We start from the raw sequence: 24,915 nt of genomic DNA, 5'->3' as shown, positions 1-24,915 counted from the left end.
GGCATAGGTCCCCTAATCTATACTCTTTTGAGCAGCTGAGAGAGAGGCAAGGGGCTTCTCCTGAGTCTGCTGGGTCTAAATTGCCTTCAGCTTAAAACAATCCTCATCTCAAAGTGGGACATTTTGGGGAGTCATGTTCCCCTTGCCCTCACTTCTCTTGAAGCATATTAAAGGTCTTCTTTACGTTTGAAGAAACCAGAGCTCAGAGACAGAGAACTTGTCTACTGTATCTGTTTACCACCAGGTCCCCATCACTCCATTGCTTCATAGAACTGAGCTCCCAGGGCCAAGAGTCGATGGACATTCCTGATGGCTTTGTGTCTTGTTTCCTCAGCAGACTGGAGCCTCCTCAGCTGTGTCTAGGATGCTGCGTCGGTATGTTCACCGGTTTGGTCGGAAGCTGGAGCCCAGGGAGGGGTCTGAGAGGCACAGAGCTCCTCTGAACACCCTCGACCTGGTGATCTTGGGTGTGGGCAAGATCCTGAGAGCTGCCATCTACATCCTGATTGGTAAAACGGTCACGTACATAACTGGACCGGCAATCGTCATCTGCTTCTTGGTGGCCGCCTTGTTTTCTCTCCTGTCAGTGTTCTGCTATGCCGAGTTATGGGCCCGGGTACCACGCTCCGGTTCTGTGTATCTCTACAGCTATGTCACCATGGGTCAGCTGTACGCCTTTATCACTGGGTGGAACCTCATCCTGTCCTCAGTCCTTGGTGAGATAATGGGATCAGGATGGTATGCGGCTTGAGATTAGGTAACTAGAAGTGGGGATCCGGGTGTTTGCTCACTCATGAGCACTTTGTTATTGACTTTGCAGGGGGAGGTGAGCAATAGTGGCAAGAAAACCCCACAGTTTCATTCTACTCAGCTCTCTCTTTCTTTCCTTGAACAACTGGATCAAGAATCCAGAAAAAAAGGGACCTGTAGGGAGTGGGGGAGGAGGCGGCATGGCCCGCGGGCTCTTCCCTGCGCCATATTGAAGTCTTTGCTCTGTTGTTGCCTTCACGGGATATTCTCTTACACCTCGATTTAAAAATTCAACCCTCATCGTCCAGCTCTCCATTTCCTACTTCCCTGCTTTCTTTTCTTATACAACACTGATCTCTTCTTCACATAGTAAATAGCTGACCTAAATTGTGAATCATCTGGGTCTTCTCTCCCCATCCCATGGTGGGTGGGGGGCACATTTTCAGATTAAGTATTTCATCTGTTTCCCCAGAATTCATCTCATGGTGCATATTAGGGGTTCCATTAACGTCTGTTCCTTCTGCCACTGCAGGCACTGCCATTTTGGCCCGGGCCTGGAGCTACATCTTTGACAGCCTCATTGGGAACAACATCTCTCAGGCGTTACAAGGCACTTTCTCTTTACACGTGCCCCGCTTCCTGGCCAGGTACCCAGACTTTCTGGCCTTGACCCTGGTGCTGCTGTTCATGGGTAAGACGGGGCCCAGTGACCAGAGGGGAAGATCACGGGGTGGAGGGGTGGGAAAGGCCAGGGAGGCTGGGGAGCAGAATGGAAGGGGAGTCGAACTGAAAAGAAGCATCTGGCATACGAGAGACGGGAAGCCAAGACATCAGCTGATGTTTCCCACCCTTGGCGACACTGACATTTTGGGCTGGATGGTTCTTGGTGTGGGGAGATATCCTGTACATTTTAGGCTTTTTTGAAAATATCATTGTCAGGTGTTGAGTAGCACCCCGGACCTGTATTCACTAGATACAGGTGATCCCCACCCTCCAGACTGTCTCCAGACATTGCCAACAGTCCCCTGGGGAATTATTTCCTAGTGCGAATTACTATAAAGTCATCCCCTCGTGAGAATTATTTACTGAGACTGACATGTTTCGTCCTCTTTACTGAGACCAAAGACGTGTTTTTAATTGAAAGGAAAGTCATATAACATAAAGTTAGCCATCTATGATTCTTTACCAACTTTACTGAAACATGATTGACATGCAACATTGATTAGGATGTGTACAATGTCATGCTTTGGTAGACAGTGTATCGTGAGATAATGGCCACAGTTAGAGATGAACCACATTAAAGTGTACAAGTCAGGGGCAATTCAGTTTAGTACACTCACTAATTGCTGTGTAACAATCACCTCCAGATACTTTCATCACAACAAAAAAGAAACCCGGTATCCACTGAGCAGTCACTGTCCATCTCCCCCATCTCAATCCCCAGCTAGTCTGGCAACGCCTGGTCTGCTTTCCGTGTCTGTGGACTTAGTTACCTAGGATGTCTCATTTTCCATCTTTTCCACAGGAGTACAGGTTCTGGGACTGTGACTCAGCCCTGTTTAACAAAGTGTTCACAGGCATCAACAGTTTGGTTCAAAGCTTCATCATCCTCTCGGGTTTCATTGAGGGAGACCTGCACAATTGGCAGCTCATGGAACAGGACTACACAATGAACACATCTGAATCCAGTGGCACCTCTAGGTTAGGAGGGTATCTTGGACCATTCTAATGCTCGGTACGGGGGGATGGTTTATGCAGAGCTGGGACTATGGTGGGGACTACGGAGATCTGAAATGACAGACTCAATTAATTGCATGTTGGAGCCCAGGACTCATGATATTAACCAAGGAGCTCAGAGACAGCTGAACAACCTCCCCCAGTTCTTCCTCATTCTTTCTCTCACCATAGGTTGGGCCCTCTGGGTTCTGGAAGGTTTGTGCCTTTTGGCTTTGATGGGGTTCTCCATGGAGCAGTTCTATGTTTCTACGCATTTGTTGGCTTTGACACCATTGTCTCTAGAGGTAACCTGGGCCCTGTGTGTCCCCATCTGGGGTTTGGCCACAGCCTGGGCTGCCCTTGGGCACAGGTATCACTTGGAGGTTACAGAGGAAAGGGGGCTTTGTGCTTTCACCCCAGTGCGTATCCTTGACCCAATACTTCCTCCCAACCTGCAGGCGAAGAAGTCCTAAATCCTCAGCGGTCCATCCCCTTGAGCATCACGTTCTCCATCTTCATCTGCTTTTTGGCCAATTTCGGTGTCTCGGCGTCCCTCACCCTCATCCTGCCCTACTACCAGATTCAGCCTGACAACCCCTTATCACAGACATTTCTGCACGGTGGGTGGATCCCTGTCAGATATGTCCTGAGTGTCGGCATCATTTGTGCTGTTACGTACAGGTCAGTATCTTGGCTTTGTCCCCGTCTCCTGTCAGATGCCAATCCCATCCCTTGGGATTGAGAAACCAGATGGAAAGGCACCTTACCCCATGTAGACCAGGGAGCAGACGGCCCGGTCTCTCCTGCATCTGTGCCGTCTCACACACGCTCCACTTTCCCTTCCCGACTCCACAGCACCATGCTCCCCATGTCTCAGGTGATCGACGCGGCGGCAGAGGACAGGCTCCTTTGCCGGGGACTTGCCCAGGTCCGTGCCCACACAGGTGCCCCCATCATGGCCATCGTGTCTTCCGGAAACCTCGCAGGTGAATACACAGAACCCACTCCTTCCTTGATCGACTCTTTGGCTTGGATATTCCCAGTGGTTTCTCACTCCCTCCTTCCATCTTGATTGTGCCCTCCATTCTAGGGGCCATGGCATTACTCTTCAAGCTCAATGATCTTGTGGACTTCTTATCAGTCATGACCCTGCTTGCTTACACACTCGTGGCATTTTCAGTCCTTGTCCTCAGGTGAGACTCCACTACACCTTGACCGGGGGCCTTGGACTCATGGAGATGGATCACCTTCTGCCTCCATGCTGCTTTCTAAATGTCCTTCTAGACTTAAGATAAGAAAGTGGTGGCATAGGCTATGTAATGTTGGCTGCGTAGGGGCTGCTGTTAATATTACCTTGTTGTTGTTGTTCAGTCACTAAGTCTTGACCAACTCTTTGCCACCCCATGGACTGCATCTTGCCAGGCTCCTCTGTCCTTCACTATCTCCTGGAGCTTGCTCAGATTCATGTCCATCAAGTCAGTGATGCCATCCAACCATCTCATCCTCTGTCACCCACTTCTCCTCCTGCCCTCAATCTTTCCCAGCATCATGGTCTTTTCCACTGAGTCAGCTCTTCACATTAGGTGGCCAAAGTATTAGAGCTTCAGCTTCAGCATCAGTCCCTCCAATGAATAGTCAGGGTTAATTTCCTTTAGGATTGACTATTTGGATCTCCTTGCTGTCCAAGTGACTCTCAACAGTCTTCTCCAGCACCACAGTTCAAAATCATCAGTTCTTCAGTGCTCAGCCTTCTTTATGGTCCACATATCACATCCATATGTGACTACTGAAAAAACCATAGCTTTGACTCTATGTACCTTTGTCAGCAAAGTGATGTCTCTGCTTTTTAATATACTGTCTAGGTTTGTCATAGCTATTCTTCCAAGGAGCAAGTGTCTTTTAATTTTGTGGCTGCACTCACTGGCCACATTGATTTTGGAGCCCAAGAAAATGAAATCTGACACTGTTTCCACATTTTCCCCATCTATTTGCCATGAAGTGATGGGACCAGATGCCATGATCTTAGTATTTTGAATGTTGAGCTTTAAGCCAACTTTTTCACTCTCCTCTTTCACTTTCATCAAGAGGCCCTTTATCTCTTCTTCACCTTCTGCCATTAAAATAGTATCATCTGCATATCTGAGGCTGTTGATATTTCTCTGGGCAATCTTGATTCCAGCGTGTGATTCATCGAGCCCGTCATTTCTCATGATGTACTCTGCATATAAGTTAAATAAGCAGGGTGACAATATACAGCCTTGACATACTCCTTTCCCAATTTTGAATCAGTCCCTTGTTAATATTGCCTTAATATCTCATATTCAGGTACCAGTCACACACCAGTCTGAAGGAGAAAACAGGGGAGGAAATTGAGATGGAGCCTGAAGTTGAAGGAAGTCCTTTGGACTCTGTACCTGAAGCAGGAACCTCAAACATCCTGAAGAGTCTGTGGTTCCATACCAGTACCATCCCCACACAGAAATCTGGCCAGATTGTCTATGTATGTGCCTTCATGTTTGGTGAGCACTGGAATTTCTCTTCATATTCTGATATTGACAGGATGAGTGGGAGTGTGTATCTTGTCAGTTGAGGAGTCTTGGAGATATGATGGCCCTTCATGAGGTGGGTAGCCTGGGGAGGGGTGTGACCCGAGGTCCTGACGTCTTTGTCTTCTGGGTCCAGCCTGTTCTTCTTCTCCTTGACCCTTGCAGTTCTCCTGCTGACCATCCTGAGCCAGATCCTGGCCCAGTGGCCCAGCCAGGTGTTCTCTGGAGACCCCGGGCTCACAACAGTGGCTGTGCTGCTGCTGCTGCTCATCACTGGGGTCACAGCCATCATCTGGAGGCAGCCCCAGGACCCCTCTCCTCTTTATTTTAAGGTAGGTGATCTTGGGAGTTCCTTGGTGGTCCAGTGGTTAGGACTCTGCACTTTCACTGCCCTGGGCCCAGGCTCAATCCCTGGTCAGGGAACTAAGATCCCACAAGCCACACGACATGCCCCCCCCAAAAAAGTAGGTTATTATATGTCCCCACACTGTCCACCTTGAGTGAATGAAGTCTGCAGGCTTTGAAGTCTGAACACTCTATGCTGGACCAAGGAAGGGGGAGGACTTGCTGAACAGTGGACTCTTCCCTGGTCCACACTCAGTGCTTTACAAACCCCCTCTCAGTAGACACTGAGCACACAGCCTGAAGAGGACCGTCTTCCTGCCCACTGGGGCAGGGTCTCCCTTTCAGACGTCTGGACAGTGCTCAGGGATGAACTGACTCTGCCCACAGGTCCCTGCGCTGCCTGTCCTCCCACTGGTGAGCATCTTCATGAACATTTACTCTATGATGAGGATGACCACTGTGGCCTGGGCCCTATTTGGCATCTGGATGGTGATTGGTAAGTGATTTTCTGGGATAAAGAGGCTTCTTGAGGGACTGAACCCAGTCCTCTTCCTACTGCCTCTGCTCTAAACTGTCAGACACCATAATAGGAGGCCTACTGGGCATTTTTAAGTGGGGTGAGCACTTTCTTTCCCTTCTCATCGTCTCATTTCCCTGCTAGGATTTGTCATATGTTTTTGATACGGGATCCAACACAGCTTGGAGGAGAACAACGAGCCACAGCCACCAGCCTCCACCCCCCAGACTTGAGAAAAACATCCCTGGTGCTGAGTCATCTTAACCACAGGAAACAGATGCTGTTGGAACCCTTCCGTGCACCGGAGGGTCTGCTGGTTCAAGCGGTGCTGTGAGCCTCAATGGAGTGAGAGGGTGAAATGCATCTAGAGCCACGTATTCATTGCCACCAGACAAAATGACTTTTATGTTAAGTTTTAAGTAGACTTTTAAAACCATAACATACACACAGAAAAGTGTGTGCTTCATAAGTGTGCAGCAAGATGGATTTTCACAAAGTACAGTAGTGTAAGCAGCAACCAGAGGAAGAAATAAAATATTAACCTGGCACATGAGAAATGACCCCTTGCACCCATTTCCAGCAAGAACACGGAGATGGGCACATGAGAAGGAAGCACAGGTAACTGCGTGTTGTGTCAAGAGTTGCCCTTTAAATATTCAGTTCAGTTCAGTCGCTCAGTCGTGTCCGACTCTTAGCGACCCCATGAACCACAGCACGCCAGGCCTCCCTGTCCATCACCAACTCCCAGAGTTCACTCAAACTCATGTCCATAGAGTCAGTGATGCCATCCAGCCATCTCATTCTCCGTCGTCCCCTTCTCCTCCCGCCCCCAACCTTTCCCAGCATCAGACTCTTTTCCAGTGAGTCAGCTCGTCGCATGAGGTGGCCAAAGTATTGCAGTCTCAGCTTTAGCATCAGTCCTTCCAATGAACACCCAGGATTGATCTCCTTTAGAATGGACTGGTTGGATCTCCTTGCAGTACAAGGGACTCTCAAGAGTCTTCTCCAGCACCACAGTTCAAAAGCATCAATTCTTTGGCGATCAGCTTTCTTCACAGTCCAACTCTCACATCCATACACGACCACGGGAAAAACCATAGCCTTGACTAGGCGGACCTTGGTTGGCAAAGTAATGTCTCTGCTTTTTAATATGCTATCTAGGCTGGTCATAACTTTCCTTCCAAGGAGTAAGCGTCTTTTAATTTCATGGCTGCAATCAGTATCCGCAGTGATTTTGGAGCCCAAAAAAATAAAGTCTGACACTGTTTCGACTGTTTCCCCATCTATTTCCCAAGAAGTGATGGAACCAGATGCCATGATCTTCGTTTTCTGAATGTTAAGCTTCAAGCCAACCTTTTCACTCTCCTCTTTCACTTTCATCAATAGGCCTTTAGGTCACCAATAAGTTGGAAAGGGCTGCTCTGGTGGCTCAGATGGCAAAGAATCTGCCTGCAATGCAGGAGACCCAGCTTCAATCCCTGGATCAGGAATATCCCCTGAAGAAGGGCATGGCAACCCACTCCAGTGTTCTTGCCTGGAGAATCCCATGGACAGAGGAGCCTGGCGGGCTATGGTCCACGGGGTCACAAAGAGTCGGACACGACTGAGCTGCTAACACTAATTAACTAACTAATAAGTTGAAAGTAAAAGGAAGGGAACAGATACATTGTACAGAGTAACACAAGAAAGCTGGGGTAGCTATATTAATATCAAAGTAGATTTTGAGAAAAAGAATAATAAGAGATAAAGTGGAACATTTAATCAGGATAAAGGAAAATGATCATTTTATCTTTTCCCCAGCTTTACTGAGATTTAGTTTAACATGGTTTAAATGATCATTTTTCTTCACTATTCTGTCATCACAGACCCTTACAGTCACACAATAGAGCTGATGATGAAAAGTTCTTTTTTTTTTAAATGCATGAATTGCAACTTTATTTTTGACACTTAAAGGCTGACAAGAAACCATTACTAATCCTATTAAAGAAAATCTAACACAACAGCTCAATCAAAAAGTATGGTAAGCATATTTACTCATTAAATACTATTTTTTCTAGAACACAACATGGAAACATCTAGCATGCAGGTTTAATCTCAGTACAATAGATTCACATGTTACATGCTTCAAGGCTAGATTACAAATTATCATAGTCATCATCATCGTCATCATCATCATCATCATCATCCTTTCTTTTCAATGCATTTGATGCTTCACTGGCAGTATTTTGTGATGAGACCATGTTAGTGGTAATAAGAATATTTTTGGACCCAATTAATGACGGATTAATTAGAACATTCTGAACTGCTGATGTTGCAGGAATTGATGCTTTGACAGCTGGGGATTGTGAAGTGGGCATCTGTACTGTGAACCTTTGCCCTGTGAGGGACACTGGAGTCCCTACTTTAGTTGAAACGGACACGGCTTGTGGGGTTGGTGTGCCAAGTGTGGGAGTACTTGGTCTGCTAGTAACTGAACCAACACTTAACCGTGGAACTGTTATTCTTCCTGCAGAAGTAGACGCCTTTTTTTGTAAAGACTTAAGTCTATAATTTGGAGCAGTCAAGCAGTACCTATCAGGTGGCAATCTAGGACCTGAGTATGGCTTGATCAGTGGTAAAGGGGTTTGATTTCTTTGCCTTGCAATATCTAATAAAAAATCTCGTGGTGGAGGAGACGTAAAAGACTGGTCAGCACGACACTGGATTGCCAATCACACATCATCTGCGTCAACAGTAGCTTTCTTAGCATGACTTGAATAAATTTTTGCATCATCTAGAATTGTGGTCACATATCGGAAGGCAAACTCCAACATCTGATTTATAACTCTTGGTTCATATTCTGTAATCCCCATATCCTTCAGGATTTCTGCCATCATCTGTGCATCTTTCGGCATGCTCTTGGGAGAAGCCATCTTGCCAGACTCCATGATATCCGGTGATCAAACTTCTCGAGCTAAATCACCCACATTAACGTATTTCAGTCCTGATCTTGACGCAAGTTCTTTGCCTAGTGTAGTTTTTCCAACCCCTGGTGTACCGGTGAGCAGGATGTTCGGCAGCAGCATGGTCCCCGCCGCGCTGGCTCCGCTCGCCTCTGCACACGCGCACTGCACACGCGCTCTGCACACTCCCGGGAGGGGCCGGCAGGGCCGGGCCACCGCAAGGGCCAGCGGCCCGGGGCACTCGAGGCCTGCAGGGGCGCTCGTGACCCACCTCCACCGCCTCGTCACCCACAGCTGGTGACCGGCCCTCGAGCACGCGCTGCCATCGCAGGGGCCGAGACCCCGGCAGCAGTCGGGCCGGCGCGTCCAAAAAGTTCTTAATTGGAAAATAAAACGAAAACCCCTGCATTGCCAGAGGTGGGTGAAGGGAGTAGAAAGTAATGGTTTATAGATAGATGGTTACAGTTGGGTAGAACTAAAAGATATAAAGGGACTTTATATATAGATATATACAACTTCCCTGTGGTGTTGGAGAAGACTCTTGAGAGTCCCTTGGACTTCAAGGAAATCCAACCAGTCCATCCTAAAGGAAATCATTCCTGAATATTCATTGGAAAGACTGATGCTAAAGCTGAAACAGCAATACTTTGGCCACCTCACGCAAAGAGTTGACTCTTTGGAAAAGACCCTGATGCTGGGAGGGATTGGGGGCAGGAGAAGGGGACGACAGAGGATGAGATGGCTGGATGGCATCACCGACTCGATGGACATGAGTTTGGGTAAACTCTGGGAGTTGGTGATGGACAGGGAGGCCTGGCGTGCTGCGATTCATGGGGTCACAAAGAGTCAGACACGACTGAGCGACTGAACTGACTGAGGACTTCCCTGGTGGCTCAGATGGTAAAGCGTCTGCCTGCAATTCAGGAGACCTGGGTTCAATCCCTGGGTTGGGAAGATCCCCTGGAGAAGGAAATGGCAACCCACTCCAGTATTCTTGCCTGGAAAACCCCATGGACAGAGGAGCCTGGTAAGCTACGGTCCATGGGGTCACAAAGAGTTGGACATGACTAGGCAACTTTCGGAGAAGGCAATGGCAAGCCACTCCAGTACTCTTGCCTAGAAAATTGCATGGACAGAGGAGCCTGGTGGGCTGCAGTCCGTGGGGTCGCTACTAGTTGGACACGACTGAGCGACTTCACTTTCACTTTTCACTTTCATGCATTGGAGAAGGAAATGGCAACCCACTCCAGTGTTCTTGCCTGGAGAATCCCAGGGACGGTGGAGCCCGGTCGGCTGCCGTCTATGGGGTCACACAGAGTCGGACACGACTGAAGTGACTTAGCAGCAGCAGGCAACTTTACTTAGGGGCTTCCCTGGAAGTCCAGTGGTTAAGACTCTGCACTTCCACTGCTGGGGGCACAGATTTGATCCCTGGTTGAGGAACTAAGACCCCACATGCTACACAATGTGGCCACAATAAAGTTAAACTAGAAAGATAAGTTGTTGCTACAGAACAGAATGCGCAAAACCAACATTATAGACACCGAAGATGTTGGTAATAATGAAGTACTGTTTGTGAGAATGAACAGCAGCACTAGAGTGAAGGGGGTATGGCAGTCAAGAAACAATGTAGCAAAACAGATGAATTAAAAAGTAGATGGAGGACGATTAACAGAATTAGTTGCTAGTTCTAATGAAATTACAGGGTTCAGTTCAGTTGCTCAGATGTGTCTGACTCTGCAACCATGGACTCCAGGCTTCCCTGTCCATCAACAACTCCTGGAACTTGCTCAAACTCATGTCCATCAAGTCAGTGATGCCATCCAACCATCTCCTCCTCTGCTGTCCCCTTCTTCTCCTGCCTTCAATCTTTCCCAGCATCATGGTCTTTTCCAGTGAGTCAGTTCTTCGCATCAGGTGGCCAAAGGATTGGAGTTTCAGCTTCAGCATCCCCAGTGGCTCAGACAGGAAAGAATCCGCCAGCAATGCAGCAGACCTGGGTTCGACCCCTGAGTTGGGAAGATCCCCTGGAGGAGGAAATGGCAACCCACTCCAGAATTCTTACCTGGAGAATTCCATGGACAGTCCAGAGGAGCCTGGTGGGCTACAGTTCATGGACTTGCAAAGAGTTGGACGAAATTACGGGGTTAGGACATAATGAATGGAGACTGGAACTGTTGGGTGAAACAGGAGGAACAGGCTGACGTCGTCTGATTACCATTCCTCCTTTACTGATGTGAGACAACCGGATATCCTGGGTCGCGAATACCCAGTGTGCTGTGATAGGCGATGCAGAACACTGCCCATGAAAGAGACCTGATAAAAGCTGCACCAGAACGTAATCAAGTTCCTAGATCAACGATAGCTCATGGCAGACGTGAGGGGTAGATTCAGATTTCAACTGAGAACGCAGTCAGCCGAAACCAGAGAGTGGGGAAAATGGTGCACTCTTTATAACAATGGAATGATATGACCCAAAGTGGAGAGTTAATACAGGTGTACCCTGGCGATACCGCTGGTTTGATTCCAGACCACCACGATAAATAGCACATGGCAATAAAGGGAGTCACATACAAACTTTTGTGGTTTCACAGTGCACATCAAAGTACACTGCAGTCTATTCAGTGTACCAGAACATTCTGTTTAAAAGAGCAGTATACATCCCTTTTGGAGAAGGCAATGGCAGCCCACTCCAGTACTCTTGCCTGGAAAACCCCATGGATGGAGCAGCCTGGTGGGCTGCAGTCCATGGGGTCGCTACGAGTCGGACACGACTAAGCGACTTCACTTTCACTTTTCACTTTCACACATTGGAGAAGGAAATGGCAACCCACTCCAGTGTTCTTGCCTGGAGAATCCCAGGGACGGGGGAGCCTGGTGGGCTGCCGTCTATGGGGTCGCACAGAGTCGGACACGACTGAAGTGACTTAGCAGCAGCATACATCCCTTTATTTAAAAATACTTTGTTGCTGGAAAGTCCCTGGCAGTCCACTGGTTAGGGCTCGTGCTCTCACAGCCAGGGCCAGGTTCAATCCCTGACCAGGGAACTAAGATCCCACAAGTTGAACAGCCAAAAACATACTTTATTGCTAAAAATGTTAACCATCATCTGACAACTCAGGGTTGCTGGGAAACTACAATTTGCAAAAAAATGCAGTATCTGCAAAGCAGAAATAAATGACATACACCTGTAACAGTGTATTGTGTATACATATTAAAATATATGTGTAATTAATACACATAAAATCTGTACACCTATAAAATATTATGTATAAAAAAGTATATTTTAAAGTGCATCGTTTATCTGAAATTTGCTATACGTAGCTGTCTTTTATTTTTCTTGGACAACAGCTTGAATTTTATTCTTGTCCCTGTTTCAGCTCCAGCCAGCCAGATAGCTTTCCTGAAAACAAAAGAAATTGCAGGGACTTCCCTGGTGGTCCAGTGGTTAAGACTCTGCACTCCCAGTGCAGGGGGCCCAGGTTTGATCCCCGGTCAGAGAACCAGATCCCACCTGCTACAATGAAGATTGCATGCTGAAACTAAAGAGCCCGTTGCTGCAACTAAGACCCAGTGCAGCCTATTAAGTTTAAAAATTAAAATAAAAAAACAGAAAATTTAAGTTTTTATATATATAGACTGGGTAAACAACATCGTCCTATTCTATAGCGCAGAAGACTATATTCAATATCCTATGACAGGACTTCCCTGGTGGCGCAGTGGTAAAGAATCTGCTTGAAATGCAGGAGACATGAGTTCGATCCCGGGTGCAGGAAGATCCCACATGCTGCGGGGCAGCTAAGCCCCTGGGCCACAACTTCTGAACCTGCGCTCTAGAGCCCGGGAGCCGCAACTACTGCGCCTGCGCTCTAGAGCCCGGGAGCCGCAACTACTGAGCCCACGTGCTGCAATGACTGAAGCCACGTGCCCTAGGGCCCGTGCTCCACAACAAGAGAGGCCACCGCAGGGAAAAGCCCATGCATCACAACGAAGAGCAGCCCCCACTCACTGCAGCTAGAGAAAGCTTGGGCAGCAGCAAAGACTCAGCGCTGTCAAAAATAAATACGTACATTGTAAAAATATATATCCTATGACAAACTGTAGTGGGAAAGAACATTTTTCAGAGAATATTTTGCTATAGCAGAAATTAACACATTGTAAATCAATCATACTTTCATTAAAAAAAGGAAAATTACAAAATATAATAAAGCTATTCTTTCATGGTTCTGGAGGCCAGAAGTCCAAAACCAGTGTCACCGGGCTGAAACCAAGGTGTTGGTGGGACCACCCCCCCCCCCCCGGAGCTTCTAGGAGAAAAACTGGTCCTTGCCTTTTCCAGCTGCTGGAAGCTACTGGCTAGTGGCCGCTTCCTCCATCCTCACGGCCCAGCAGCGTAGCATCTTCCAGTCCGTCTCAGTCCCATTTTCTCAGGTGCCTTGTATTTGCATTTACTGACTCTCGCACCCCTTGGTGTCTGCACGTACTGTCTGCATTCCAGCCTCCTCTTCTGAGGACCTAGTCATCGTGGGTTAGTACCACCATGAAAATCACAAAATGTTGTAGGTGGGTCTCTCAAGGTAAGTTATGAAGGATTTTTCAAAATGATTATTATTGGTCTGGATTGATTAGGGGGATAAAAGAGTTGCAAAAGCAGGAGACGGAGCAAATCATGAACCTGTTATTCCACCGGAATTCCTAAAATGGGTGGTTTCCACAGGTAGCCGGGGATCAGTGAATGTTTGTGAGCAGGGCAACAGGTGAAGTAGGCGTCTGGGGAGGTGATTAAGCATCTGCTGTCTTCCTAGGGACAGTGATGCAAATGGAAAGGCAGTGATGTCTTACCTCTATTTTCTTCCCCAGTACCTCCAGGGGGTTCCCTGTGGGTCATGCCTCAGGGACCAAGAAAACTTTGAAAACTTCTAATTATCCCTAAGGGAATGATTAACTCAATTTCTTTCAAACTCTACTCAAGGGAATGCATGTAGGGGCTAAAATTGTGGGGAGAGTTGCCTTTTTCCCACCCTTGTCGCTTCTCCCCCCAAGAATGGAATATGGGGACTTCCCTGGTGGTCCAGAGACTAAGACTCTGTGCATCCCAATGCAGGAGGCCTGGGTTCAACCCCTGATCAGGGAACTAGATCCTACATGCCACAGTGAAAGTTCTCCCATGCCGTAACTAGGACCTGGCACAGCCATTTAAAAAAAAAATGGAATATGACCAGTCTCCGTAATTTAATTTTCTTTTCTCCCACTTGTTTTTCAGTAGAATGATGAGTCCAAAATAAACAAATAAACAAACAAAATCACTGGACTTAGGGAATTGGTGTTTATTTATTCCTCTTGTGTGTCCAAGTTTTAGTTCTGTAATAGTCACCATAGTGATAGTCTGTGGATAGCATTAAAATCCCCTAGAGTGGGTGTGTGTAAATTTTCAGCCACCAAGCTACATCTCTTTTTTTCTAAAAATATCTCAATCAGGACTTACTTGGTGAAAAAAAATTTTTAAGTGATTAGTCAGTGGTAGAACTTCCCTGGCAGTCCAGTGGTTAGGGCTCTACACTTAATTCGGAGGGCTCGGGTTCAACACTTGGTCAGGGAACTAATATCCCACATGCCATGTGGCATGGCCCAAAAAACTAAAAATTTCTTTTTTAAAGGACTTCCCCTGGTGATCCAGTAGTTAAGACCCTGGTCAGGGAACTTCCACTTGCCATGCAGTAGAGCAAAATATGTATATGTATGTGAAAGTATGTTAGTCATTCAGTTGTGTCTGACTCTTTGCTACCCCATGAACTGCAGCCCATCAGGGTCTCTGTCCATGGAATTCTCCAGGGAGAATACTGGAGTGGGTTGCATTCTCTTCTCCAGGGGGTCTTTCCCATCCAGGTATGGAACCTGGGTCTCCTGCATTGCAGGCAAATTCTTTACTGTCTGAGTCACCAGGGAAGCCCTATACATATACATATAAAATCTCAATCAATCATCATTTGGGGGAATTGATTCTCACCAATATATTACAGAGACTGAAGGCTGCCCGCTACCTATTTGCTTCCTGAGAATGTTCTATCTTAGGTGGGTACAGGGCTACTCAGAATAAAGACTACATTTCCCAGCATCCTTTGCAGGTGGGTAGGGCCGCTTGCAAAGGATGCTGGGAAATGTTCCAACTAGGAAAAGGGGTACGTCAAGGTTGTATATTGTCACTCTGCTTATTTAACTTATATGCAGAGTACATCATGAGGAACTCTGGGCTGGAAGAAGCACAAGCTGGAATCAAGATTGCCGGGAGAAATATCAATAACCTCAGATATGCAGATGACACCACCCTTATGGCAGAAAGTGAAGAGGAACTCAAAGGCCTCCTGATGAGGGTGAAAGAGGAGAGAGAAAAGTTTGGCTTGAAGCTCAACATTCAGAAAACGAAGATCATGGCATCTGGTCCCATCACTTCATGGGAAATAGATGGGGAAACAGTGTCAGACTTATTTTTTGGGGCTCAAACATCACTGCGGATGCTGATTGCAGCCAGGAAATTAAAAGACGCTTACTCCTTGGAAGGAAAGTTATGACCAGCCTAGATAGCATATTAAAAAGCAGAGACATTACTTTGCCAACAAAGGTCCGTCTAGTCAAGGCTATGGTTTTTCCCGTGGTCATGTATGCATGTGAGAGTTGGACTGTGAAGAAAGCTGATCACCGAAGAATTGATGCTTTTGAACTGTGGTGCTGGAGAAGACTCTTGAGAGTCCCTTGGACTGCAAGATCAATCCTGGGTGTTCATTGGAAGGACTGATGCTAAAGCTGAAACTCCAATACTTTGGCCACCTCATGCGACGAGTTGACTCACTGGAAAAGGCTCTGATGCTGGGAAAGGTTGGGGGTAGGAGGAGACAGGGACGACAGAGAATGAGATGGCTGGATGGCATCACTGACTCGATGGACATGAGTTTGAGTGAACTCCGGGAGTTGGTGATGGACAGGGAAGCCCGGCGTGCTGTAGTTCATGGGGTCACAAAGAGTCGGACACGACTGAGCGACTGAACTGAACTGAACTGATGGCTGCTTGAACAGGTTCTAGCCAATCAGGTGTGGGCTGCAGTGTCCTGCCTGCTTCAAGTTCATCCCTTAAAAAAAAAAAGAAGCTTCTTCCCTTGTTCTTATTTCTCTTGCACTTTGCTGATTGGAATATGGTCATACCTTGTGAGCCATCCTGAATCACCCTTGCACACATTCTCATCTTCACCTCCCATTTAGAACTCACTCCATCTGCCGATGAATGGATAAGAAAGCCGTGGTACATATACACAATGGAGTGTTCAGTTCAGTTCAGTCGCTCCTTTTCCTATTTGGAACCAGTCTGTTGTTCCATGTCCAGTTCTAACTGTTGCTTCCTGACCTGCATACAGGTTTCTCAAGAGGCAGGTCAGGTGGTCTGGTATTCCCATCTCTTTCAGAATGTTCCACAGATTATTGTGATCCACACAGTCAAAGGCTTTGGCATAGTCAATGAAGCAGAAATAGATGTTTTCTGAAACTCTCTTGCTTTCTCCATGATCCAGCGGATGTTGGCAATTTGATCGCTTGTGCCTCTGCCTTTTCTAAAACCTGCTTGAACATCTGGAAGTTCACAGTTCACATATTGCTGAAGTCTGGCTTGGAGAATTTTGAGCATGACTTTACTGCATGTGAGATGAGTGCAATTGTGCGGTAGTTTGAGCATTCTTTGGCATTGCCTTTCTTTGGGATTGGAATGAAGACTGACCTTTTCCAGTCCTGTGGCCACTGCTGAGTTTTCCAAATTTGCTGGCATATTGAGTGAAGCACTTTTACTCAGCCATTAAAAAGAATACATTTGAACCAGTTCTAATGAGGTGGATGAAACTGGAGCCTATTATACAGAGTGAAGTAAGCCAGAAAGAAAAACACCAATACAGTATACTAATGCATATATATGGAATTTAGAAAGATGGTAACAATAACCCTGTATACGAGACAGCAAAAGAGAAAAAAAAAATAGAACTCACTCTATGGTGTCTAGTAAGAAATCAAAAGTATAAGTATAAGCCTAAGGAAAAATATTCAAGACTTTGAAATGGACTGAAAATATGACTGGGTGTCTTCAGTGAAAACAAGCACATCCATTTGGCTTATTTGATCCTTTGGGGTGTCTGGGACCTTCTAAATCTTTGAGCCCTTTCTTTTTATTTATTTATTTACTGTTGGTTGTGTCGGGTCAGGTCTTACTTGCCAAGTGGCACGTGGGATCTTAGTTCCCTGACCAGGGATCAAACCTACTCCCCCTGCATTGGAGGGCTTGTTCTTCACCACTGGACCACCAGGGAAGTCCCACAGTTTATCTATCCATCTACGAAGGACATTTCCGTTGCTTCCATGTCTTTATGGACACTCATGCTTGAACCCCATATTTACATGCGTTGAGTGACAACATGCATCCCAATTTTAGAAATGCTGAAGTTGAAAAAAAAAATTATGCCTGCAGAAAAACTTCCCATCCAGTTAGTTTTAGGAAAAATTTAACGATTCAAAAAGTGAGTACTTAAGACTCAGGATCAGTGCTAGCCCTCCTGATAACTCTGTAATGTTTCACACCTGAAGGTACTCAAGAGCTCTGATGAAACACGATGGAAGTTAGGAGTCAGCTTTTACATAAGAGCAGATAGAGGCAATGGCAAGCCACTCCAGTACTATTGCCTAGAAAATCCCACGGATGGAGGAACCTGGTAGGCTGCAGTCCGTGGGGTCGCTAAGGGTCGGACACGGCTGAGCGACTTCACTTTCACTTTTCACTTTCACACATTGGAGAAGGAAATGGCAACCCACTCCAGTGTTCTTGCCTGGAGAATCCCAGGGACGGGGGAGCCTGGTGGGCTTCCGTCTATGGGGTCACACAGAGTCGGACACGACTGAAGTGACTTAGCAGCAGCAGCAGCAGCAGATAAAGGCTTTAGTTACCTAGTGAATAGTAGTACCTGCAAATCAGAAAGAATTTTACCTAATTGCCTAACAGTCGATTAGGCCAAGAGAAATTTATTTAATTTGGAGCTTTCTCGGATGGGGGTAATCAAATTTTGAATTATCTTCCATGGGGACTATGAAGAGTGCCCCTGTTTTAATTTTATACAGGGACCTCTGACCTCTGTCTCAGGGCACCGAGCTACCACAGGCCCGAGACTGCAGAGGACTTCTATCAGCACGAGAGGGCGCTCCAACACAACAGGCGCGGACACAGCCAGGCTAACATCATGAGGAAGGGAAATTAACCAGGTGTTTCCTGCATTTTTTAAAAACTGAAGTATAGTTGATTTATAGGGCTTCCCTGGGGGCCTTTTTTTTTTTTTTTTTGAGTTTTATAGAGGGACCTGTCACCGCTGTCTCAGGCCTGGCCTGAGACTGCAGAGAACTCCTGTCGCCACCAGAGGGCGCGCCAACACGACAGACGTGAGCAAAGCCAGCCTTACGCCAAAAGGAGGGGAAACTAACCCCTGTTGCCGGTGTACTTCCTTTTTTAACTGAAATGTAGTTGATGCACAATACTGTGGTATTTTAGGTGACAGCAGGTTAATTCACATTTACGTGTTTACATATATGTATTCTTTCGTATTTTATTCTAAGTATAGGATTATTAAAAGACATTAAATACAGGCCACTACTGGAGAAGGAAATGGCAACCCACTCCAGTGTTCTTGCCTGGAGAATCCCCGGGACGGGAGACCCTGGTGGGCTGCCGTCTGTGGGGTTGCACAGAGTTGGACACGACTGAAGCGACTGAGCAGCAGCAGCAGCAGCATAAACAGTAAACTCATCTCTACGTTACGTACGGTAGTGTGTATCTGCTAACCCCAGATTCCTAATTTGTCCCTCCCTCCATTTCCACCTTTGGGAACCATATGCTGTTTTCTGTGTTTGTGACTCTCTTTTGTACCGAGATTATTTGCATTATTTTTTAGATCACACATATACGTGATACCAACATAATATTTGTCGTTCTGCTTCTGCCTTACTTCGCTTACTATGAAAATCTCTAGGTCCATCCATTTGCTTCAAATGGCAATAGTTCATTCTTTTTGGTGGCTGAGGAATATTCCCCTGGATGTATATACCACACTTATCTATTCATCTATGAAGGACATTTCAGTTGTTTCCATGTCTTATGGCCACTCCTTCTTGAACCTCAATAGTAAGATGCCTCTGTGACAACGTGCAACCCAATTTTGGAAATGCTGAAGTTGAAAAAGAATGTGCGTGTAGACAAACTGCCCATCCAGCAGTTTTAGGAGAAATTCGACTGTTCAAAGTGAGTACTTAAGACCCCTGGGACCCGTGCTAGCCCTCCTGCTACCCTTCTAGTGCCCCACACCTGAAAGTACTCAAGAGATCTGATGAAACACGAGGGAACCTAAGCATCAGCTTTTGCATGTGAACAGATGGAGGCTTAACTTACCTAGTTAAAGTACCTGCAAATCAGAAAGAATTGTATCTTCGTTGCCCAGTTCTCGATTAAGCAAGGGAATATTTTTTTCAATTTGGAGCTTCCATAGATGGTGCTAATAAATTTTTGGATTATTTTCCACGGGGACTATGAAGAGTGCCCCTGTTTTAATTTTATAAAGGGACCTCTGACCTCTGTCTCAGGGCACCAAGCCAAGGACAGGCCCGAGACTGCAGAGGACTTCTGTGACCACGAGAGGGCGCTCCAACACAACAGGCGCGGACACAGCCAGGCTTTCACCACGAAGGGAAATTAACCAGGTGTTTCCTGCAATTTTTTTTTAGCTGAAATATAGTTGATTTATAGGGCTTCCTTGGTGGCTCGGCTGGTAAAGAATCCGCCTGCAATGTGGGAAGCCTGGGTTCGATCCCTGGGTTGGGAAGATCCCCTGGAGAAGGGAAAGGCTCCCCATTCCAGTATTCTGGCCTGGAGAATTCCAAGGACTGTATAGTCCATGGGGTTGCAAAGACTCAGACACGACTGAGTGACTGAGTTGATTTGCAACATTATGTTAGTTTCTGGTATTCAGCAAAGTGATTCAAATATAAATATATCTGTTCCTTTTTTCTGTTCTTTTTTCATTATAGGTTACTGTTATTCTATATGCTGCTGCTGCTGCTGTGTCACTTCAGTCGTGTCCGACCTTTAGCGACCCCACAGACTGCAGCCCACCAGGCTCCTCCATCCATGGGATTTTCTAGGCAAGAGTACTGGAGTGGCTTGCCATTGTTATTCTATATAGTAAATCCCTATTTATTTATTTTATATATGACTGCATCTGTTAATCCCAAACGATGAATTTCTCCCTTCATCGTTTCCCTCTTTGGTAACCATATGTTATTTTCTGTTTTGTGACTCTGTTTTGTAAAGAGATTTGCATTATTTTTTAGATCACATATATCTGTGATACCAATATGATATTTGTCTTTCCATTTCTGCCTTACTTCACTTACTATGAGCAAAAATCTCGAGGTCCAACCATGTTGCTTCAAATGACAGTATTTCTTTCTTTTTGGTGGCTGAGGAATATTCCACTGGATGTATATACCACACTTATCTATTCATCTATGAAGGACTTTTCAGTAGCTTGCATGACTTTATGGCCACTCCTTCTTGAACCTCCATAGTAAGATGCCTCTGTGACAACATGCAACCCAATTTTGGAAATGCTGAAGTTGAAAAAGAATGTGCCTGTAGACAAACTGCCCATCCAGCAGTTTTAGGAGAAATTCGACTGTTCAAAGTGAGTACTTAAGACCCTTGGGACCCGTGCTAGCCCTCCTGCCACCCTTCTAGTGCCCCACACCTGAAAGTACTCAAGAGATCTGATGAAACACGAGGGAACCTAAGCTTCAAGTTTTGCATATGAGCAGTGGAGGGTTAAGTTACCTAGTTAAAATTACCTGCAAGTCAGAAAGAATTGTATCATCATTGCCCAACAGCTGATTGAAACAAGAGAAATTTTTTCAATTTGTATCTTCCATGGATGGTGGTAATCATATTTTGAATGATTTTCCAAGGGGACTATGAAGAGTGCCTCTGTAAAATTTTAATTTTATAGGGGGACCTCAGTCTCCGGGCGCCAAGCCAGGCCTCATGGAAAACGGCAGAGGATGTGTTAGACCACCAGAGGGCGCTCCGGCACCGCAGGAGCGAGGAAAGCCAGTCCTGCCGCAGAAGTGAAATCGATCGTGTTGCCTGTAATCCTTTAAATGACTCACCCCTGAGTCAGGATGAGTGACAGCAAATAGAAACAATCTCAGCGGACAGTGGCTTTTCCACGCCAGGCAGCAGAGTAGAAAAGTTCGGACATCTTAGTAACACATTGAGAAATATGAGTGTAAGGATTGCATTGTTCTCTTAGCAGAAGGTAAAAAAAAAAAAAAAACCCTCTGAATTGTGAAAACCCTGCCGTTACCGGTTAGAGGGTAAAGCAAGTTCACAAGGTCGAGTGTCAGTTTGGAAATTAAGATGGTCTCGTGTTTAAGATCCTCCACAGAGGTTTCACACGTATTCAGCCAGCGTTTTGTGCAGCGTTTTCAATGCTGATGAATACAATGTGTAAGTTAAAGGCAAGGCAAGCAAGTAGCGGCTTAGTTTGGAAGGAGGCAGAGGGACACAGAAACACCAGCTTAAGAGAGCCCATTCTTCTGTCACCCACCCAGGTGTGTGAGCCCGGGGCGCGGTTTCCTCGGACAGTCCCGATGGGAGTGGATGAGGAAGAAAAGTCGGAGCTTCTCATCCCGCTAGGAGACTGGGGGATGTGTCGCCGCCAGCCCGCCGCAGGCTTCAATTCCAGCTCACCGCGTCATCGCCTGTGCCGGAAAGAATGCCTTACAAACTGTCGGTGGGCTTAGAACATTTGCAGAAGCGTGTGCTGAGTCACTTACAACTGAATTCCGTTCACCTGTCGGCTCTACGGTGTGGTGTTCAGTTGCTCGGTCGTGTCCGACTCTTTGCGACCCCGTGGACTGCAGCAGGCCAGGCCTCCCTGTCCATCACCAACTCCCGGAGTTCACCCAGACGCATGTCCATCGAGTTGGTGATGCCATCCAGCCATCTCGTCCTCCGTCTCCCCCTTCTCCTCCTGCCCTCAATCTTTCCCAGCATCAGGGTCTTTTCCAGTGAGTCGGCTCTTCGCATCAGGTAGCCAGAGAATTAGAACTCCGTGGTACTTGGAACAATCTCAAGGCAGGTGAGCAAGATCTCATTAGAGTTTCACAAAATGGAGAATGTGTTTTTCTGTGGTATATAGCAATGAAGATAGTGGGCATTCTTGTCTCGTCCTTGATTTAAATTTAGGCTCTAGTGTTGTTTGTATTACAGCCTCTGATATTTGCTTACTGGGATCCTGAATTGGGGGTTATCTATCAGTATTTTAAAGAACTATCACTTCCTATTTGGTTATGTGTTAAAATGAATAAATATTAAATTGTATCAAGCATATCTGGGAATGATCGTGTGATTTTTTTTGTTCTTAGCTCTGTTAAGATGATAAGTTTCATTCATGATTTCCTAATTTTGGCCATCTTTGCATTCCTAAGATAAACCCCAGTTGGTCAAGATCTTTTTTTTTTTTTTTACTTTTTGGCTGCTCCATAAGGCGTATGAAGTTTTTTTAATATACTGATAAATATCGTACAATTTTTAAGCACTCCCTCCTGAAACACAGTACTGTGGTCAAAAATGTGATGCTAATCTGATTTTCTTTCCCTTCTAAATTAACTTGATCTGTTGCTCGGATGTGCAAATAATTATTTTCCCCTAAAAACACAAATGAGTAGTTTTCCTAGACTGTGTATTACTGATGCGTCTTCTTAGCCAGTGTCCTACTTACATACTTGGCCCTTCAATTTCAAATTCTTTCTTTCAGGAAAGTTTGTTAGGTTATGGTTTTTATTTCTTGTTCTGTTCCGTTGTTTGGGTTTTATTCTTCAGCTCTTTCTATTGTGGTATTTGGGATCTTCTCTGTGTCTCGCTTATTTCTATAACTTTTCATCTCCATTCAAACCATATTTTTTTCTTCTCTCCACCATCAGTTTCACTTGCTCTGTTTTCTGTGAGTCTGTTCATTCTTACAGCTTAACTGGCATTTTGTAAATGCCTTTTTTTTTTTTCAGTTTCTAATCCTTTTTTGACTCTTTACATGTCATCTTTCCCCTCACTCAGCTCCTTTCTGAGATTTCCTAACTTTAGATAGATGTTGGTTTGTTTGTTTTTCTTTTTTTGGCTGTATGCAGCCTGTGGGATCTTAGTTCCCGGCCAGGGATTGAACCTGCGCCCCTTGCATCGGAACTGCAGAGCCCTAGCCACTGGACCACCAGAGAAGTCCCTATTTGTTGTTTGTTCATAACAGCTTTTGTTTTATTATTGTGACTTAGAATAAGAAATATATATTTGATTGAGCCCATCTGGTTGTATTCTAGGGTTCCCTGGGATTCACTTAGTTTTACCAAGAGTATTGTCTGTAGGTATTTTTCTTTGCTGTATCTGCTGGGTGGGCTCTTTCGCGTGGAGAGTGGGGGTGTTTGGTTTGTGTTTGGTTTTAAATTAAGGGATTAGGGAGATTCTAAAACCAGTCATCCTTACTTTTAATTTTTTTTTAATTTTTTAAAATTATCGAAATATGGTTCATTTATAATATTGTATTAATTTTGCTGTACAGCAAAGTGATTGAGTTATACATTCTTTTTCATATTATTGTCCATTATAGTTTATCACAGGATATTGAATGTGGTCCCCTGTGCTGTGCAGTAAGACCTTACTGTTTATCCATTCTGTACCTAATAGCTTGCATTCACTCTTCCCAAACTCCCAATCCATCCCGCCCCTTGGCAACCACCAGGTCTGTCCTGCATGTCTGCGAGTCTGTTTACGTCTCATAGACACGATCATTTGTGTCATATTTTAGACTCCACACACACGTGATGTCACAGGGCATTTGCCTCTGTCTGGCTTGCTTCACTGAGTGTAATAACCTCTAAGGAGACTTCCCTGGTGAGAGACTCTTGCGCTCAGTGCCGGGGGGACCAGGTTCAGTCCCTGGTCAGGGAACTAGATCCCACATGCCACAACTAAGACCCAGAGCGGCCATGACAACACACAAAAATGAATGTTTTAAAATAATAACCTCTAGGTCCATCCATGTTGCTGCAAGTGTCCTTTTTTAAAAGCCACTCTTACCTCTCTCTGAACGCATTCAGTATTCACGGTTTCCGTTCATTCGTTCAATTGTTTATTCATCAAATGCCCATGCACCTACCACGTGCACAGACATTCATAAAAACACATACGAGTCGACCGACAGGCATTCATATAGACACGTGTGATTTGATCGACAAGTCTGTGTCAGATGGTAACAGAACCAGGCAAGGAGCTTGGAACATACAGCAGATGCTGCCTATACATTGCGGAGCAAAACAATTACTCATGTTTTCTCATCAAATCAAAGGCCCAGGAAGAGGAGTATAAACAGTTGGCACGTGGTTCCGCTCTTTCTAGAGCTTTTCTCGCAGTGCATTTTGAACATCTGGGTGTTGAGTCAGTTATATCAGATTATAGGGCTCCCTCCGAAGTCCACCCCATTTGAACCCACCCCCGTCTTCCGTTGCAAGGTCTGGAACGAGAAAATCTACTGAACCTGGAAACTGTTTAATTAATCCACTGTTAACTGGGGGAAATAAGGCTTTGCATTTTGCTCTGAACCAGGGTTTCTCAGCTTCCCAGGTGGCTCAGTGGTGAAGAATCCGCCTGCCAATGCAGGAGACATGGGTTCGATCCCTGGAGGAGGAAATGGCAACACACTCCAGTATTCTTGCCTGGAGAACCCCAGGGACAGAGAACCCTGTGGGCTATAGTCCACGGGGTCCCAAAGAGTCGGACACAACTTAGCGACTAAACAACAACAACAAGATCCCCTTAGGCTGCCTCACCTGTTCCCGCCCACGGAAACCACAGCAAGGACTCTGCACCCTCATCTTGTCTTCCCCTCCGCCTCCTGGCCGAGGGGGTGCTGCCCCGGGGCGTAGTGGGCTCCCTCCTCCTGGGATCTGAGAACGTACCCTGCTGTTTTCACTGCTGGCATTTCTG

General features: G+C 46.0%; 2 pseudogenes across 1 annotated transcript; one reads left to right on the top strand and one right to left on the bottom strand.

Annotated features, from left to right (window-relative positions):
- The first annotated feature begins 360 nt into the window (after window positions 1–360).
- Window positions 361–6,589, top strand: LOC129546164 (cationic amino acid transporter 3-like; annotated as a pseudogene). The gene is made up of 11 exons (XR_016035766.1): window positions 361–716; window positions 1,283–1,441; window positions 2,276–2,451; window positions 2,659–2,771; window positions 2,925–3,147; window positions 3,322–3,452; window positions 3,557–3,659; window positions 4,792–4,985; window positions 5,178–5,344; window positions 5,745–5,853; window positions 6,019–6,589. The product of XR_016035766.1 is annotated as a cationic amino acid transporter 3-like (transcript).
- Window positions 6,590–7,730: 1,141 nt separating this feature from the next.
- On the bottom strand, window positions 7,731–9,003 carry LOC129546163 (transcription initiation factor TFIID subunit 9-like; annotated as a pseudogene).
- Between the last annotated feature and the right edge of the window lie 15,912 nt (window positions 9,004–24,915).

This window comes from Moschus berezovskii, chromosome 22 (assembly GCF_049115385.1).
Source record: "Moschus berezovskii isolate FMDL1 chromosome 22, NW_MosBer_1.0, whole genome shotgun sequence".
Taxonomy (NCBI): Eukaryota; Metazoa; Chordata; class Mammalia; order Artiodactyla; family Moschidae; genus Moschus; species Moschus berezovskii.
Note: the sequence above shows the minus strand (reverse complement) of the source record. Positions and strands in the feature narration are given on the sequence as shown.